The sequence below is a fragment of the Penaeus monodon genome, chromosome 26 (genome assembly GCF_015228065.2).
Source record: "Penaeus monodon isolate SGIC_2016 chromosome 26, NSTDA_Pmon_1, whole genome shotgun sequence".
In the NCBI taxonomy this organism is placed as follows: Eukaryota; Metazoa; Arthropoda; class Malacostraca; order Decapoda; family Penaeidae; genus Penaeus; species Penaeus monodon.
Window position 1 is genome coordinate 2,687,596 of NC_051411.1, and position 10,000 is coordinate 2,697,595.

The following is a 10,000-nucleotide window of genomic DNA, read 5'->3' on the forward strand; positions in this document are numbered from 1 at the left end:
TGATCGCCGCCGTAACCAGGGGCTTCTCTTCTCCTCCAGGAATGAGGGCCGTTGCTTTGTTTATGCAATCACGGTTTTTGATCGAGACGTAGTCAGCCGATTTACCCCCACCTACTGGCCCTAAGTACTACGCATAAGTTAATTTTCGTGCACATGCACATGCAAGCATACATCTTTATATATGCTCCTATGCATACATACTCCTACACTATACATAACTACACACACGCACATGCATAGACTTATGCGCACATTATATGCGCATACATATGTGTATATGCACCCACACATGTGAATACATAGATGCGCACATATCTTGTACACGTACTTAGGACTATACATACACATATATTTAGCCATACATATGCTTCCGCACATGTGTATGCACACATGTGTACACATTAGTGTTCACCCACATATATATGTATACATATACATATATATGCATACACACACACACACACACACACACACACACACACACACACATATATATATATATATATATATATATATATATAGATATAGATATAGATATATATATATATATATATATATATATATATATATATATACATATATATCACACACATATATATATATATATATATATATATATATATATATATATATATATATATATATACACATATATACACACAAGGCTGGGGGTGAACCTATGGCTCGGGGCCTGCATACAGTCCTGACTGCCATTTGGCAGTCTGGTACCATTCCCCCTGACCTGCTGAGGGGCGTGGTCATCCCTCTTGGAAGGGGAAAGGGGATCGATGGGACTGTAGCAACTACCGTGGCATTACACTGCTCAGCATACCAGGCAAGGTTCTCGCCCACATTCTTCTGAAACGGATCCGCAACCACCTACTGAGGCACCAGAGACCGGAGCAGTCTGGATTTACTCCTGGCAAGTCCACAATAGACCGTATATTAGCGCTTCGAGTAATTGTGGAACGCCGTCGTGAGTTTGGTCGTGGGTTGCTTGCAGCCTACATCGACCTCAAGAAGGCGTTTGACTCGGTGCATCGGGAATCGCTATGGGAGATCCTGAGGCTCAGGGGAATTCCAACACAGATTATTGGCCTGATAGCAAGCCTCTATACTGGTACTGAAAGTGCTGTAAAGTGTGGTGGGGGTATGTCGAACTTCTTCCCTGTTAATTCAGGGTGAGGCAAGGCTGTGTCCTTGCACCCACACTTTTCAACACTTGTATGGACTGGATAATGGGCAGAGCTACTAGCCAAATTCAGTGCGGAGCAACACTAGGCAATATTAAGGTCTCGGACTTTGACTTTGCCGACAATGTTGCCATCCTATCTGAGTCCTTGGAGTCACTTGTGGTGGCTCTTGATACATTTAGCAATGAGGCGAAGCCCCTAGGCCTAGAGGTCTCCTGGACCAAGACCAAGATTCAGGACTTTGGGGGCCTGTTAGGGGAACCCGTTCAGTCGATCCATGCTTGCGGCGAGGACGTTGAAGTCACAGAAAGTTTTACATACCTTGGTAGCGTAGTCCATATCTCTGGGTTGTCAGACCAGGAAGTCAGTAGACGGATTGGTCTGGCAACAGGAGCCATGAACTCGATCAACAAGAGCGTTTGGAGATGTCGGTACCTATGCAGAAGGACCAAGCTGCGTGTCTTCAAGGCCTTTATACTCCCAGTTTTGCTCTATGGAAGCGAAACCTGGACGCTATCCAGTGCCTTAGAGTCTCGCCTTGATGCCTTTTGTAACAAGTCCCTTCGCCGGATCATGGGGTACAGTTGGCAGGACCACGTGTCCAACCGGCGGTTGCACCGTGAGACTGGCATGGGACCTGTTACTTGCATAATCCGGGATCGCCAACTCAGGCTATATGGCCACCTAGCTCGCCTCCCTATGGACGACCCTGCCCATCAGGTTGTCTCTCTGCGAGACAACCCTGGGTGGAGGAGACCTGTGGGACGTCCTAGGAGATCATGGCTTGGGCAGCTCGATGAGACCTGTCGCGAGGAACTAGAGATGGGCCGTGTGCCTGCCTGGAGACTCGCCTCGAGGGATCCTCGTGGCTGGAAGCGAAGGGTGGATGCGGCCATGCGCCCCCGTCGGCGTTAGCCCCTCGATGATGATGATATATACACATACACACATATATGTACACATACGCATACATACATATACACACACATACCCATATATATACATATACATATATATATATATATATATATATATATATATATATATATATATATATATATACACATATACTATATATATATATATATATATATATATATATATATATATATATACATATACATATATATACATATATACATACACACATACGTATACACATATATACGCATATATACACACACACCTACACATGAACATACATATGCACATACACGCACATACATATACATACATGCATATTGATATATACAAATACACACAAATAAACATATCTACGTATATATGCACATGTATACCCTCATGGGTATACATGTGTACATAGCTTACATACACAAACAATAACCTTGTACACATTCCCTGCATACGCATACCTGCATACGTGCCCGCATATAAGTTTAGTGTATTGCTTATGTTGCATACACACACATATAGGCACGTATATACAAACACGCATACACCCGTGCACTTTCGTGCATATCCCGCTCATACTCGTACACAGACGTTTGAACAATGTCTTCCTGAGCGCACATACGCACTCCATTATAATGAGCCCATGCATTATAATGTGCATAGATTATAGGCTTGCAGTAGACGGGTTGAGGGAAGGAGGCGGGTGATGTTGGAGGAGGAGGATTTAGGACGATGTTGGAGTGGGTAAGGATGGGGCTTGGGGTTAGAGGAAGTTAGAAAGAAGATTTTGTATCTGGCAGGTTTTTCGGAGAGATGTCTCATTCTGTAGCGGTTGCTCAGCCTGCCGACGTGCGCCCTCGGCAGACTGCGACCACTGGTCATGTCGTCAGCGTGTGGCACTCGATCGAGGTACCGTCGCTTGAATTACACTTTGTTAATGCATAGTTCATCCGGCAGACCTTCTGTCGAGTGGCTGATTATGCTTGTCGATTTATGGTAACCATGTTTAAACCTACCTGATTTTGTGATGTACTGTACTTAGGACTGGCAGTTTGGTTGTTCCCTATTGAATCTGTTTGAGGGAAAACTTTAATACCCGTGCGATTTGGTACTGTTACTCGGCGTCCTGTGGGTATGGGGGGAGGTGATGCTTGAAATTTTCTAATGATTTCGTAATTTGATATTCTTTGTCTGATGAGGGACTGATTGTAATTATTATTCTTTTAATTTATTTATTTTACCACTGTTTCCTCTTTTTTGTGGCACTCTCGAGAGCACTAGGACCTTATGAACTTATTTAGCACGGTAAAGGAACCTATCATTCCTGGTTGGCACCTTCTGGTACTCCTTTTAGTTCAAGAGCTCCATGTATGCATGGTCCAGTATTGAAATTTATTGACTTGTGGGACTTTTGGATGAATTATTATTTCTATTTTGGTTGGAATATAAGCTCTATATATTCACGAATCTTTCTCTCTTATGTAGCACTATCACAGAACACTTCTCACTCGTAATTTTTAGCACTATTATCATTGACCTGACTGGCTCATTGCCAGATACTCACATTTCATATATACATACATGCATACATACATACATACATATATATATATATATATATATATATATATATATATATATATATATATATACACGTATATTTACATATATATATATATATATATATATATATATATATATATATATATATATATATATACTATTATAGTAATATATATATATATATATATATATAAATATGATATATATATATGAGTATATATATATATATATATTATATATAATATATATATATATATGATATAATATTATATATATATATATATATATATTATATATATATATATATATATATATATATACATATACTCATACACACACACACACACACACACACACACACACACACACACACACACACACACACACACACACATATATATATATATATATATATATATATATATATTTATATGTATATATATATATATATATATATATATATATATATATATATATATATATATATATATATATATATATATCACTTTCATCGATGTTGTGTTTGACGAATTGTTTGATGACATCTTGACATCATGGTTGTTCTCAACCAACCATCATGTTCTACGACTGACCTACCCACTACGGTATCTAGGTTTGATGTGTGTGCGGATTTGGACACACACACACACATACATACATACATACATACATACATTCATACATACATACATACATACACACACAAACACACACACACAGACACACACACACACACACACTAGTATGTGCATACACACACACACACACACACACACACACACACACACACACACACACACATATATATATATATATATATATATATATATATATATATATATATATATATATATATATATATATTTATATATATATATGTGTGTGTGTGTGTGTGTGTGTGTGTGTGTGTGTGTGTGTGTGTGTGTGTGTGTATGTGTGTGTGTATGTGTGTGTGTGTGTGTGTGTGTGTGTGTGTGTGTGTGTGTGTGTGTGTGTGTGTGTGTGTGGGATGTGTGTGTGTGTGTGTGTGTGTGTTTATATATATGTATATATGAAAGTGAGTAGAAAGCGAGATATCAAAAATAAAAATGTTCTCTATTCTCTTCCCAATATGATCAATAATGAAATGTAAAAAAATATCAGACTGCAGCAGTTAAAATGACTTACGTTGAAGTTTATAAAAGGTTTATGCAACTTCCAAATAACGTCTATGAAAAGTGTAGTAACTGTTAGCATTCAGTATCGTTCAATAATTTTATAGCTACACCTTCGAAATACCATCGACGAACTTTGTACATTAGTTTTCATAAAAAGAATGAAATTTGATGCGGTTTACAAAAAAAAAAGAAGAAAAAAAAAAAAAAAAAAAAAAAAAAAAAAAAAAAAAAAAAAATATATATATATATATATATATATAATATATATATAATAATAATAATGATAATAATAATAAATAAAAATCATGATCCACAAGTCATAAGGTCCTCTTGTCTAACGGGTCATCCACACGGGTAAATAGGACTGCAAAATTGTTGTGACATTTTTGCTGAATTGGTATTCAAAGGAGACATTTTCTATAAACCAGCTTTGGATATATTATGATCAACAAGAACTTAAATCTAATAACAAGAAGCTTGATTGAAGTATGTTTTATGGTATTCATGATCACTTTTTTCTTTGTGTGTGTGTGTGCAACGGTGAAAAGAAATTTGCAGGAAATGTGTAACTTAAATAGTCGTATTTTTTCCGAAGCAGAATACACATTTTTTTTTTTTTACTACATAAAAATGTAATGTCTAAACCGAAAAAGTGACGCAAACAAAGGAGATAGCGAGAAATATATAATTTGAATAGACCTATTTTTTTCTATTCTATAAGTACATTTCTTTACTGCGTAAAACTGCAATGTCCGCAAAAAGTTGCACAAACAAATGCATTTCCATATATTCCCAAAAAATTGCTGATCTTCCAAGCCTTATTGTCTGTCATAAAAGATCCTTCACTTGATCCAAAATTCTCACCAAGAATATATAAGGTAATATGGGAAAGATAATTAATATAACTGCATATGCAAAGAAAAAAAAATCTTTAAAGTTAGGAATTCCAAGCAAAGCAGAGGAATTGCACTGAAATTTGTTTGAATCTGGTTTCATTACAACCATTTAACCAAAATGCAGCTACCTAATACCTCATGGCTATGTCAGTCTTACATATGGTAGGGTGAGTTATACCACGAAACATTATCTACCAAGCGTGTATCAATCTATCAAGCAGCAGGTGCCACTCTACTACTTGAAATCAATTCTAGTTTTAGAAGCTGTGTTCTTATATAATACAGTAAGACTTTGTCGTTAGAGGAGCGTGGCGCTGGCAATATTCTTGTGTTTATTTTGATCATTGTGGGATATCTGCAGCAGGCAGGATCTAGAACGTAATGTACGTAAAATTAGACAGGCAATTTGCATATCATTATCATTATTGTTATTATAATTATTAGTGTTGTTGTTGTTGTTGTTGTTGTTGTTGTTGTTGTTGCTGTTGTTGTTGTTGTTGTTGCTGTTGTTGTTGTTGTTGTTGTTGTTGTTGTTGTTGTTGTTGTTGTGTTGTTGATGTTGTTGTTGTTGCTGTTGCTGTTGCTGTTGCTGTTTTTGTTGTTGTTGTTGTTGTTGTTGTTGTTGTATACAGGTGAAAAACAAATCTAAAGGTAGAAAATTTACATATAGAAAACACGTAAAACAGAATAATTAAGAAGAACGAATGAGAGACAGACAGAAAGATAAGAAGTAAAGAAAGAACAACAACAACAACAACAAAATCATACATCAAAGAAACAAAACATACATGACGAACCAAAAGAGAGAAAAAAAAAGAAAAGGAAAAAAAGAAGAAGAAGAAGAAAGAAAGAAGAAGAAAGACAGCAAAGAAAAGGACATGACATTCTCTTATAGAAAGGAACCAGAAGCACATGCTGAAGGTCAACGATTTCACCACTCTCATTATCTGAGAACCAGCTGGACAAATACACACCTATGTCCCCCTCAATCAATCTTCCTCATTTTCCACCATCCTGTACTAATGCTCTCGTTTCTGAGCTATCTCCTCTCTCTCTCTGCCTCTCTCTCTCTCCTCTCACTTCTCCTCTCTCTCTCTCCATCTCTTCTCTCTCTCTCTCTCTCCTCAATACAATCTCTCTCTCTCTCTCTTCTCTCTTCTCACTCACTTCACTCTCTCTTCTTCTCTCTCTCTCATCTCTCTCTCTCTCTACTCACTATATCCTCTCTCTCTCTCTCTCTCTCTCCTCTCACTCTCTCTCTCTCTCTCTCTCTCTTTTCCTCCTCTCTCTCCTCTCTCTCTTCTCTCTCTCTCTCTCTCTCTCTCTCTCTCTCTCTCTCTCTCTCTCTCTCTCTCTCTCTCTCTCCTCCCTTTCTCTCTCTCTCTCTCTCACTCACTTCTCTCTCCTCTCTCTCTCCCTCTCTCACTCACTCACTCCCTCTCCCTCTCTCTTTCTCTCTCTCTCTCTCTCTCTCTCTCTCTCTCTCTCTCTCTCTCTCTCTCTCTCTCTCTCTCTTCCTCACCCCCCCCCTCTCTCTCTCTGTCTGTCTCTCTCTCTCTCTCTCTCTCTCTCTCTCTCTCTCTCTCTCAGGGAAGATTTATGGCCGGAGACTCGGTCGCAAAAATAAAGCTAATTTGACACACGCAATGAAGATGGAAAAGGGGAAGAAGGGAATATGAGGAGGAGGGACAAGGACCAAGAAAGAAGAATACGAAGGAAAAATGGCAAGAAATGAGATGGAACAAAGGGGGAAGTGATGATCGAGAATGTGGAAAAAAGAAGAGGAATTACACAGTGAAACAAGATGTAAAACACAGAGAGAAGAGGGAAGAGAGAGGGAGACGGAGGGGAAATATCATAAAGGATTTGCATAGATTAGATGCGTATATATATTAGATCTAAAAACAATATATGTTTTATATGTTAAAATAAGTCTAGATTTTGGGTATTGGTTATAGTGATCATCGATTTATATAACCAGCGTGTTATCTTGTTTTTGAAGGAATTTTGTATGTACTTATTATATTATGAATATTATAGTATGAATATAAGATTCGAGTGACATAATTCAAATTTGCTCCCCCCCCAAAAAAAAAAAAAAAAAAAAAAGGAACGAAAGCTTGTGATAGAAACGAAACATGATATTCAGAAAAAAAAAAAAAATTTAAGCAAAACGAAAAACAAAAAAAAAGATCAAATGGACCTATATAATGTCTATAATTTGCTTGCTCATTGAACAAAATTTACTACAATGCCTTATAACAAAATATTTCTTCCAGGAAAAATTCTTTCCGAGTTTTTTGCATAATAATAGTGATTGAAAAATAATTAAAAATAATCTTCAAAGGTTTTCCTCTCTCCTTTCGAGTACTTTCTTCCGTCTCTGAATCAACAGAAGCTTTGCCGTTCTAAGTCCAATCTCGTTGCAAAGAAAATGCTTTGTTTATGCAGTTAATGGTGGCCTAAACTTGAAAGGATATGTCAGTGTTTTTATTTCCTTGCAATGTTTTCTACTGAATCATCTCTTTTTAAGTCAATAAGTTAACATGAGGAAAGAAATAAGACATTTTAGTGAGTGAGTAGCGTATGTTAAGGTAAATATGATTTTCCTCCAAAGTGACAGGGTTTTGCTGTTAGAATTATCCTTGGGTTGATGGGAGAACGTAACTAATTCTGCAATAATTATGCTGTTTCGCTTTCTGTCCTATTCATTCATTTGTAATTGATAAGTTCTGGGGGAACAGGAAGTGAAAAAAAAAAAAAAAAATCGCAATGTATAATTTATGTTGATTTTTTATTAGTAGCTGCACATGTGGAATATGATGTGTGGAGTTTCATTTCTTACTATTTATTTATTTGTTCATTTGTTATAGTTTTACTATTGTTTTCTTTATCTTTGATTACTATTATAATTATTATCACCGCCATTGTCATTATCATGATCATTATCACAAATATTATCATACCATCACCACCATCATCATAGTATAGTCATAATCATTATCACCATCATAATCATCATCACCATCATAATCATCATCATAATCATCATCATCACCATCATCACCACCATCACCACCACCATCATCGTCATCATCCCCATCATCATCATCACCATCATCACCATCATTATCATCATCATTATTTCAAACTATTATCACTATCGTTCCTGTAATCAAAAAATACTTCCAAAGAGATCTAGACACGTTCAGAAATCAGTAGTTAATCACACACATAGGTCAGCGCCAAACTAAAGCCAGAGCCAAACACATTCCGAGGTAAATATCCAAACACAGACGACGTGAACAGCGACATCTATCGGCCGTAAAAAAAAAAAAAAAGAAAGAAAAGAAAGAAAAAAAAAAAAAAAAAAAAAAAAATATATATATATATATTTTTTTTTTCAACAATCAACAAATTTTACATTGGGATTTTTTTTTTATATATGTATATTGAAGGCTTTCTTCACACAGCTTCTTATGTGGTCTCCCTCTTTGGATTTAAACTTATAATTCTTTCAGAAAGAAATTATTTTCCGAAGATCATGCATCGAGTAATATTAGCTTAGTGATCTCACTTCTTAATCATTGCTATTATGTACACCAATGAAATGATGTTCTTGGAATCATTATGTATGTATGTGTATGTATGTATGTATGTATGTATGTATGTATGTATGTATGTACGTACGTACGTATGTATGTATGTATGTATGTATATATATATATATATATATATATATATATATATATATATGTATATATATTATGCACTCACACACTCACACACACACACACACACACACACACACACACACACACACACACACACACATATATATTATATATATATAATATATATATATATATATATATATATATACATATACATACAGACATATATATATATATATATATTATTTTATATATATATATATTATATATATATATATATATATATATATATATATATATATATGTACCTATTTTAAACACATTCAAGCACAGAGAGATATAAGATTATGTACGTGTATGTTTGCATATGTATGTGTTTAGTATGTGTTTGAATTTGTGATTGTTCACTCATCTGTGAATACACTTTCAGAATCATTATCAATGAAAATGCTTTCGACAAGGAATGTTTACTTTCCATTTAACTCGTGTTATTAAACAAACTTAAATTCTCTCGACGTTAGCATTCGGAACACAAGGAATGCAACGAGAAACTTCTCTTGCAGTTGCAAATCAGAATATCTCACTTGAATTGTAATCTGACTGCT